The sequence below is a fragment of the Poecilia latipinna genome, unplaced genomic scaffold (genome assembly GCF_001443285.1).
Source record: "Poecilia latipinna isolate Pla-1442-1.1 unplaced genomic scaffold, P_latipinna-1.0 Scaffold3116, whole genome shotgun sequence".
Taxonomy (NCBI): domain Eukaryota; kingdom Metazoa; phylum Chordata; class Actinopteri; order Cyprinodontiformes; family Poeciliidae; genus Poecilia; species Poecilia latipinna.
This window is the reverse complement of record NW_015115732.1, coordinates 5000-15936: the sequence shown is the minus strand read 5'-3', so window position 1 is coordinate 15936 and position 10937 is coordinate 5000.

Genomic DNA, 10937 nt, shown 5'->3' with positions numbered 1-10937 from the left:
ATCATATGAGTGTCCATAGTGAAGTTAATTAATTTTTTTTTTTTATTTTTTTTTTATTAGGTTTTAACATCAAAATACAAAATGTGCAAAAGTATATGAACAAGATATGTAGACTTTTTTCTATAACAGAACCGAACAAAAGTCGTACAGAACACATGGATAAGCCTTCCCAAATAAAATCCAGAGGAATAAGAAAAGAAAACAAGAAAAAACAGAAAGTAGACATTTAAAAATGTTTTATTTCTCAGCATGGTATTACATCAGAAACAAGGAGGTTTCAGGATTTACAGAAACAAAAGTGTTTAGACTAAAGAAAATAATGACAAAAGTTAGAAAACAACTCTGAGCAAAATTATGCACAGTAGCTTTTTAATATTATTTATAGTCTTTTTGTATTTTGTTTTTAGCTTCTTACCCAACATGGATTCCTTTAAAATAGCATCTTTGAATCTTAATGGGGCGAGGGAGGCTAAAAAACGAGCTTTGATTTACCAAACCTTAAACCAAAAGAAAATAGACGTCATCTACCTGCAAGAAACACACAGTGATCAATTAATAGAGACAGACTGGGTCAGAGAGTGGAGGGGGGAGGTAATTTTAAGTCACGGCACCTCCCAGAGTGCAGGGGTGGGCTTCCTCTTTTCCTGAGCGTTCACCCCAAACTCAACAGAAATCGAACATGTTATTCAGGGGAGGTGTCTTTTAGTCAAGACAAAGTTTGATTATTTTAGTATAGTTTTTATTAATATTTATGCTCCTATCGCCAATGCAGAGAAAAAGCGTTTTTATGAAAAAATTGGGGAACGGTTGGGTGATTGTGGGTCTGAGGATTATGTTTTTATAGGTGGGGATTTTAATTGTACTGAAAATAAGTTTTTAGATCGTAACCATGCTCTGTGGCAGCTGATCTCGTCTCATGGCCTGGTGGATGTATGGAGGAGGATGCATGCAGGCTCCAGGCAGTATACATGGTCCCACATTAAGGAAAATAGAATCTTTAGCTCGTCTTGATCGTTTTTATTGTTTTAAACACCATTTTAATGTGTTTACAACATGCCAGATTTTACCGGTGGCTTTTACAGATCACTCGTTGCTTTTAGGTAGTGATTTTATCAGAAACATTTTACCTAGAAGCGCTTACTGGCATTTTAATTCAGCTTTAATTTATGATCAAGGTTTTAGGGAGGTTTTACTGTTTTTCTGGGTTGGTTTTAGACAAAGAAAGTCTGATTTTACCAGTCTTAAACAGTGGTGGGACTATGGGAAGGTTCAGATAAAACTGCTGAGTCAACAGCACACTCTGAATGTCACCCGTGACATTACCAGATCTATCAGAGATCTGGAGATAAATATCGTGGAATTAGAATGACTTAGTGAATCCACAGGAAATCGAGAGCATATTGAAGCTCTCAAATCTAAAAAGCTAACTTTAGCAAACCTGCTGGAGAATAAAGTCCAAGGCGCATTGGGTTCAGAACATCACAGAGATGGATGCTCCCTCTAGCTTTTTCTTCAGCTAGGAGAGGAAGCACGGGCAGAGGAAGCTGATCCACTCCTTGCTGTCGGACACAGGGCAGCAACTGAGTGAACCAGGTGAGATCAGGAGGAGGGCTGTGGAGTTTTACCGTTCTTTATTCCAAAATGAATACAGAGAGTACGAGGAACTGTTCCTGGAGTTCTGTGACGAACTACCCCAGGTCTCCGAGGAGACCAACTCTGACCTGGAGCTCCTCCTGGGGCTCCAAGAACTCCACACAGCCCTCCTCAGTATGCAGGGCCAGAAGTCCCCGGGCGTTGACGGGCTCACGGTCGAGTTCTACAAGGCCTACTGGGACATTCTGGCCACAGACCTGCTCGAAGTCTACAATGAAAGTCTGTCCACCGGTTCACTCCCCCTGTCTTGCCGCAGGGCGGTCATCACCCTGCTGCCCAAAAAGGGTAACCTGCAGGACATAAAGAACTGGCGCCCTGTGTCCTTCCTCTGTACCGACTACAAAATCCTCTCCAAGGCCTTGGCCACTAGGCTGGGGAAAGCTATGGAGCAGGTCATCCACCGGGATCAGACCTATTGCGTCCCCAGCAGGTCTATGGTAGATAACATCTACCTGATTCGGGACGTTTTGGAGGTCTCCGGTTCATTGGGTTTACAAACTGGCTTGATTTCATTAGATCAAGAAAAGGCTTTTGACCGCGTTGAACACGGCTTCCTCTGGAAAACCATGAGGGGGTTCGGGTTCAGCGAGGGTCTCATTGCCAAGATCCAGGTACTGTACAATGATATTGAGAGTGTGCTGAAGATCAGTGGTAGCCTGTGTGCTCCTTTTAGGGTGTGTAGAGGCGTTCGACAAGGCTGCGCGCTCTCGGGGATGCTCTACGCACTCTCCCTGGAACCCCTCCTCCAGAAAATACGCTCGAGTGCTCATGGTCTGATTTTACCTGGCTTTAGTAACAATATGGTTTTATCTGCCTACGCTGATGATGATGTTTTTATAAAAAATCAACAAGATGTCAACATTTTAACCAAGATCACAGAGAAATTCTCTGCACTGTCTGTTGCGAGGGTGAACTGGGGAAAGAGTGAAGCCCTGGCTGTCGGCGAGTGGTCTGATGAGCTCCCAGTTCTCCCTTGAGGTCTTACCTGGAAATGAGATGGTTTTAAGTATCTTGGAGTGTTTTTAGGTGATAAAGATATTGTAAATAAAAACTGGGAAAACATAGAGCAAAAAATCAAAGACAAGTTGTCTAAATGGAAGTGGCTGCACTCCCAGATGTCTTACTGGGGCAGAGTGCAGGTTTTAAACAACGTGGTGGCATCACAGCTGTGGCACAAACTCTCTGTTTTAGACCCACCATCTGGCTTACTTGTAAAAATACAGTCAGAGATAGTTAATTTTTTCTGGAACGGTCTACACTGGGTGCCACAGTCTGTATTGTTTTTACCAAGAGAGGAGGGGGGCCAGGGCCTTGTCCACCTGGCCAGTAGAACGGCTACATTTTGTTTACAGTTTCTACAGAAATACTTGACAGGATGTCCTGTGTGAAGGGACGTAGCCAGCTGCGTCCTCAGACGTGTAAATTTTCTGGGGCTGGATGCTTCTCTGTTTTTAACTGATTTTAATCTTTTAAAGTTAAAGGGGTTGCCTCAGTTTTATCAGGGTGTTTTTAAATCCTGTGCTCCTCTTAAATGGCAAAGGACAGAAACACATAATTCTCTGCATTGGCTTTTAGAAGAACCGTTGGTGTGTGGAGCAAAACTGGACGTCCAGGACAGTAGCGTGCCTGGCCTTACTGAAGCGCTGTCCAGATCCGGGATGGTGACCCTGCAGCATCTGGTGCGGGTGGCTGGACCGGACTTCTCTAGCGTCCAGGAAGTTGGCTCGGTGCTTGGAGTCCGGTCCGCCAGATTAGTGCGGCGCTTCCTGGAACGGGTGAGAGAGCGGCTGACAGCTGGGGAGAGGTGGCTCCTACAGCTACACGTCAAAGAAAAGTGCCTGCCTAACCAGACTGACCCATTCCCAGACGTGTTCCTGAAGCCTGATTTTGAAGAGGACACTGGCCCCCTGCTGGACATTACAGAGTTGAAAATGGACTTATGCAAAACTAGTCCGAAAGTCCTGTACAAATCTTGTGTAAAGATGTTAAACAAGAGAGCTCTCCAAAAAAGACCCATCAGTGTGTGGAGCGACAAACTCGGAGGACAAAATCCAAAGTGGAGGACTTTGTACAAGCCTCCAATAAAGAAAAGGACTGGTGACCTTCAGTGGAGGATCCTTTATTGAGCCATTGCTACGAATTTGTTTTTATCAGTCATCAGTCCTGGGGTTTTAAATGAGTGTCCTTTTTGCAGTTTGTCCAAGAGTGTTTTTCATGTTTTTATAGATTGTGTACTGTTGAGTTGTTTTTTAATCTTTTAATGAGAATTTTTAGCCTTTTTGGCGTAGTTTTTACCAATTCTGTTTTTATCTACGGTGTGCATTACAGTCGAACCACTAGTTTTAAATCCCGGATTTTAAATTATTTAATCGCAGAGGCCAAAATGGCAATTTATTTAACTCGACGGGACAAAATGCAGGCTGGACCTCAACTCGATGCCGTGGCTCTGTGGAAGTGCAACCTCAAAGCCAGGTTGAGATTGGAGTTTTGTTTCCACAGAGCCACCGGGGATTTAAGTAGTTTTGTACAATTGTGGGGTTTGATAATGTATTGTGCACCATTTCAAATCAGGGAGAACTAAATTTTAACGAGCTACTATTGTAAATATTTATTGTTTATATTTAGTTTTCATATAACAGTTTATTGTTAAATTATTGTAAATAAACGGTTTGTTGAAAATAAAAAAAACTTCTTCTTCTCCTTCTCTTCTATTATGGCTGATCGCAAGCAACTTTAAGGTGCATACCGCCACCTACTGTACACAAGTGTGTAGCAATTTGTTTTTTACATCTATTAAATTCTATTTATTAATCTTGTATTTTGAAGAAAAATAAGTAATGCTTTTCTTAATCTATAAACATCCATTATGTTTCCTTCATTTCCTAATATACCTTTAAGACTCCATTTTTGACCTGTATTTCCAACCATTCTTTTCAAATTCTCTCTTTCAGGTTCATATGTTCTACAGTTCATTAATATGTGTCCTACATTTTCTTTCTCTCCATATCCTTCACATTTATCATTACTTTCCCTCCCTATTAAATATAAAATATCATTTAAATAGGTATGACCTACTCTTAATCTGGTCATTATTATTTCTTCCCTTCTGTTTCTCTCATTAATATTTCTAATTAATACTGACTTTTGTACTTTATATAATCTCCCTTTTTTTATCTTCATTCCACCTTTTTTGCCATTTTTCCTTTTCTTTACTCTTAATAAATGATTTCCCTTCCCCTTTCCCAAAAGGAATTATAATTGTTATTACCACTTCTAAAGCCCTTTTCGCTAATTTATCTGCCTTTTCATTTCCTTTAACCCCTTCATGAACTGGTACCCAGCAGAACCAAACATCAATGCCACCTCTATATAATCTAAATAAACTATGCTGAATTTCTAATACTAAATCTTAACTATTATTTCCTTCTCCCTTAATACTTTCTAAAACTGCTTTAGAATCTGTGCATATCACCACCCGGTCTGGTCTAACCTATCTGGTCTAACCTCCTCTACCCACTGTAAGCTTAATATAACTGCCATCATTTCTGCTGTGAAAAGAGATAGATGATCTGATAATCTTTTAGAAATGTGAATTGTAATGTTCTCGTCAAGAGGGTATCAACTCTGACTAAACACAGAGTTAAACCACAGCAAATGATGAGAGGGAGACGTGGAGTAAGGTTGACCATTTACTGTTGGCTTCCTCTTTACATGCTGCGGTGAAAACTGCAGACAGAATGAACACAAAACAATACAAAACTTAGTTCTGTGTCTGAGCAAACCTTACATACAGACCATAAATTTAACATAAATATGAGCTCTGCAGTCAACTGAAATGTACCATGAGCAGTCAGATGAAAAACACCAGTCACAATAATGAAACATTAGCGTTTTAATAAAATAATATCTGACATATCTTAAGTAGCATGTATCTTATCATAAAACATCACTTACAGCATTGCTTCAGGTGAGCTTCTTTGTGGATGGCAAACGATTAAATGCTGAAGACAAAATAGCATCCAGCCATGCTTGCTGCAGCTCCAAAAAACCCCAGGAAATTACTAAACAGGAAGTCAGACACTGATAGTACAAGTCAGACATTGATAGTACAATGGTTCTTCAAAATAAAAGCCTTCAAATTTACTACAGCTACAAATAACTAAAAATGTCATCAAACTTACTATATCCATAAAATATTAAAGAAAAATGCTGTAAAACAGCACACTCCCCGTCTGACCTCTGTGAGGTCACTCTGCCTTTTGATCATGAAACTTTAGTCCATAGAAGATTCATTAGGCAGAAGCAAAACAACCTCTGTGATGGGTCTAAGGTACGTTTTTGGGTTGCCTTCCTCTGCTGTTGTGACCTCGACCTTTCTTACATATCCGTCTTGTCCTGGGAATGTAGCAGTGATCCTCGCCAGTGGCCAGCAGTTGCGAGGAGCTTGCTTGTCTTTCAGAAGAACTAAGTCTCCTATTTGTAAGTTTCTTTTGGGTACTGTCCATTTTGAACGTTGTTGTAAAGTCGGCAGGTACTCCCGTCTCCAACAAGTCCAAAATTGATTTGCTAATGCTTGTACTTGTCTCCACTGCCTTGTAAACAAGTCTTTCTCAGGAAAGTTTCCAGGAGGTGGAGGGACTCCAGACTTTTGAGTAAGAAGCATTGCAGGTGACAGGATGAAAGGATTGTCTGGATCTGCAGAAACAGGCATCAAGGGACGGGCATTGATAATGGCAGTAATTTCCGACATTAGAGTACACAGGACTTCGTGAGTCAAGGAAATGTTTTGCTGAAGCAGCATAGCATCCAAAATCCTCCTTGCCACGCCGATCATACGCTCCCACGAACCCCCCATGTGAGAGGCGTGAGGCGGAAGAATTCCCAGACGCATTCCTGATCGGTGAGGTTGTCATGTTCCGTGTTTCTGTGTGTTTATTTTTGAGTTTCTGTGTAGTCCTGTGAGTCTGTCTTCCCTGTTGATTGCTCCCAGCTGTATCCCGTTCCCTGATTACCTTTCCTGTGTATTTAACCCCACCTGTTGTCTTTGTCTGGGTCGGATCCTCGTCGTATGTATTGTGGTTTGTGTTTGCTCCGTCTAGTCCGTTTGACAGTTGCTACCGGTATTTAGCTGTGTGCTTGCCTCTCGCCGTGCTGCCTGTCTTGGACTGTTTTTGAGCTTATCTCTTCATTAAACCATCATCATCACCATAACCTGGGTCTCAGCGTCTCTCCTCACCACCAACACCCCCACCTTATGACAGAGGTATTTTTGCATTCTTGTGTCCATTTGTAGCTCCTTGCAAGCCCCAATAAAGTTTGTGCCACAATCAGATCTGAGCTGTTTGGCTGGTCCTCTCAATGCAAAAAATCGTCTCAAAGCATTAATGCTGCTAGATGTCCAGTGATTCTATTAGTTCAATATGGACAGCTCTTGAAGTCATGCAGCTGAAAAGCATTGCCCACCGTTTTGACTCTGAGTGCCCTCCTCGAGTGTGTCTTGCTGTCACAGACCAGGGCCCGAAAACATCCACACCTACATAGGTAAAAGGAGGACATACTTTAAGTCGCTCTGGTGGTAAATCCGCCATCTGTTGTTCCTCCATCTTCCCACGTAGTTTACGACAAGTTATACACTTATGGAGAAGTGATTTTACAAGACACTTGCCTCCCAGTATCCACAAGCCACCTGCTCTTATGGCTCCTTCAGTTAGATGACGACCTTGGTGGTGAACCTGTTCATGGTAATGTCTTGATAGAAGGAATGACACATGATCATTTTTAGGTAGGACTACAGGATTCTTCTCTGCAGGTGTCAGTTCTGAGTACTTCAGCCTGCCGCCAACACAAATCAGGTCATCCTCTAAGACTGGTCTTAGCTTCTGCAAAGGGCTATTTTCAGATACAGTTTCCTTAGCCAGTAAAGCTGACCTTTCTTTTGCAAAAACTTCTGCTTGCACTGCTTTTAGGATGACTTTTTTGGCTTGAGCTAGTTCTTAAGCAGAACGGGGTAAGTTGCATTTATGCCAACCTGCACACTCATTCCTGTGGTTGGAATGCTTCAATGATTTCACCATGTGGATCAAATATGCAACTCCTCTCAACAAGGAGCTAAAAGATGAAAACCGTTTGAAGCGATCTGAAGAAAGGGCTGCCTTTTCTATAACAGTAGAACAGGTCTGAACTAGTGGTCTGGTTTCACTGTCCTTTTGTGGTTCGACCAGTTCAAAACTCTGACCTGTATACTGATTGCCTTCAGATGATTGATAAAGAAAAGAGGGTCCGGTGAACCACAAAGTCTGTGCTAATTTTGATGGAGGCACAGACCGTGATGCATGGTCTGCTGGATTCTCGTCTGTGCACACATAGTTCCACTGAGTTGGCCTTGTGGACTGGAGAATGCGCATCACTCTATTGTGGACATAGACAGAATCGTCTTGACTCATTGCATATGTAGCCAAGAACCACTTTACTGTCAGTATAGAACTTGACTTCATCTATTTTCACATCCAACTCTTCTTTAATGAGATCTGACATTTCTACAGCCAAGACTGCAGCACACAGTTCAAGCCTGGGGATTGTAGGCTCAGACTGAGGGGCAAGTTTAGCCTTGGCCATAACAAAACCCACCTCAATTTGTCCCTCTTCTTGAACTGCTCTCAGGTAAGCTACAGCCCCAATTGCCTTATTTGATGCATCTGAGAACACGTGCAATTCAGTCTTCACCACCGAACCGAGCGAGGTCTGAGTGCACATCCGAGGAACACGAAGCTGCCCCAGGTCCTGCAGTGAATCCCTCCAGGACCCCCACCCCTCACGCCCCTCCCCTGGCAGTGGGCCATCCCACCCATTCCGATCAGCAGCCAGCCCTCCCAGAAGAGCCCCTCCGCAGATGGCGATGGGCGCCAGCAACCCCAAGGGATCAAAAATACCGCTAACAGTAGAGAGAACTCCTTGACGAGTGAATGGTTTGATTGTAGTAGATGCTGAGAAAGTGAACATGTCAGTCGTGATATTCCCAAAGAAGTCCCAAGCTGCGCTGAGTGGGTGTAGCTTCTTGTTCAAGGTGTAGGTCCTTGGTCAGTGGAGCACAGTCCTCTGGAGGAAAAGCTTCTGTGACTGACTGACTGTTTGACACAAACTTGTGTAGGCGGATGTTTGACTCAGCTAGTGAGTTTTTTGTCCGTTGCAGGAGGTCAATCGCCTCAGTCTCCGATGGCACAGACATTAAACCGTCATCCACATAGAAATGCCTTTCTACAAAGTCGATGGTATCAGCACCAAACTTCTGTGCTCCCTCTCTGATGGCTCTCCGTAGCCCGTATATAGCCACAGCAGGAGATGGCTTGTTATCAAAAACGTGGACCTTCATTCTATATTCCACTACTTCCTTGTTGGCGTCATTGTCTTTGTGCCATAAGAAACGGAGAAAATTGCGGTGGTCTTCACGCACTTGGAAACTATAAAACATTTGTTGGATGTCTGCTATTATTGCAATCTTTTGCTTCCTAAAACGTAACAGTACGCCAAGAAGAGAATTATTCAGATCAGGCCCTGAGAGAAGTACATCATTGAGGGAGATTCCCAAGTACTGGGCACTGGAGTCAAAAACCACCCTGATGTTGTTGGGTTTTTGTGGATGATACACGCCAAACGTGGGGAGGTACCAACACTCTTCTCCCTCTTTCAATGGTGGAGCTAACTCCGCATGTTCATTGGTGAATATTTTCTGCATAAAAGTCACATACTGGTTCTGCATCTCAGGCTTCCGTTCAAGAGTTCGCTGCAGAGATACAAACCGTTTGACTGCCTGTTCTTTATTATTAGGTAGTCGTTGTCGTGGTTCCCTGAATGGGAGTGGGGCAACCCAGTTGTTGCTTTTGCCTTTGTAAACATTCTTGTCCATTATCTGTAGGAACACTGTATCTTCCAGAGATGGACCAGGTTTGTTGTCATTCTCTGTTTGGACAAACACTTGGCTGTCAAGCATCTTTTCTGGCTCTGAGAATCTGCTTAGAGTTTTGTCACTTTCTTTAACATGAAGGAAGCTTGTGCAGGGTGGAAAAATTGAATGGCGATGACTTTGCAACACATTTGTCTTGTATGTGCTTATCACTGGCTTATGCACATTCCCCAGACAAACTTCTCCAATCACAACCCAACCTAAATCCAAACGTTGGGCGAAAGGGGCGCTGTGTGGTCCGTTAACCTGTGTTAACCTTGTGTGCCCTTAAAACATCCCTTCCGAGTAAAAGTAGGATTTCTGCATCTGGATCCAGTTCTGGAATTTGATCTGCTATGTGACAGAGATGAGGCTGATGTTGGACCGCACTTGGCGTTGGAATTTCAGATCGGTTATTTGGCATCTCTGAACATTCGATGAGTGACGGGAGTGCAATCTGCACCTTCCCATCCATAGATTCAATCTAAAATCCGTCTGCCCTTTTGCCAGATGATTCAATCATGCCTGAGCATGTTCGAAGGTGATATGTGAAGGGTTTGCTCTTTACTTTAAATTGTTCAAAGAACTCTGGCCTAGCTAAAGAGCGATTACTCTGGTCATCCAAGATGACATAAGTTTTGATTGCCATGTGCCTGGAATGACTGGGATAAACCTTTGCAAGGCAGATTTTTGAACATGATCGCCCCATTGCACTTGGACCACAAACTTCTGTACAACTGTTCGAAACAATATCCTCACTGACATGACTGTCAACCTCCCCGCCATTGTCCTGCTGGGCTGAAAGAGCTTTAGGTGGCTTGGGGGATGGCTCAGGATGCATGACAGTATCATGATTTACACTGTTGCACTCAGAACACTTTAAGAAGGCTTTGCAATCTCGAGCGAAATGTGAGACAGAGGAGCAACACTTAAAACAAATTCCTTTCTCCTTCAGAAGGGCCATTCTGTCACTGAATGATTTATTCCTGAAAACCCTGCACTTTTTGAGAGGATGTGGTTTATTGTGTAACGGACAGGTCTTGCTGAAATCCTCATTGGTTGAAACATCAGTTTTTGAAACCAAAACTGGTTTGTTTGAGTTAAAACTCTTACTGATTCCTGTCTCTGATTTGACAAATGTTACTGCGTTTCCTTGACTCATGAAACTTGGGTCATTTCTCTTCTTTGCTTCATAGCGCACAAAGTCAGCAAAGTAGTCAAAGGGAGGGAAGCGACCCTGGTTTTGTTCTTTATACCACAAGCCTGCAGATATCCATTTCTCTTGTAGTGCAAAGGGAAGCTTTGCAATTATTTGGCTGATTCTTCATCAGTAAGTCTCCAAGGT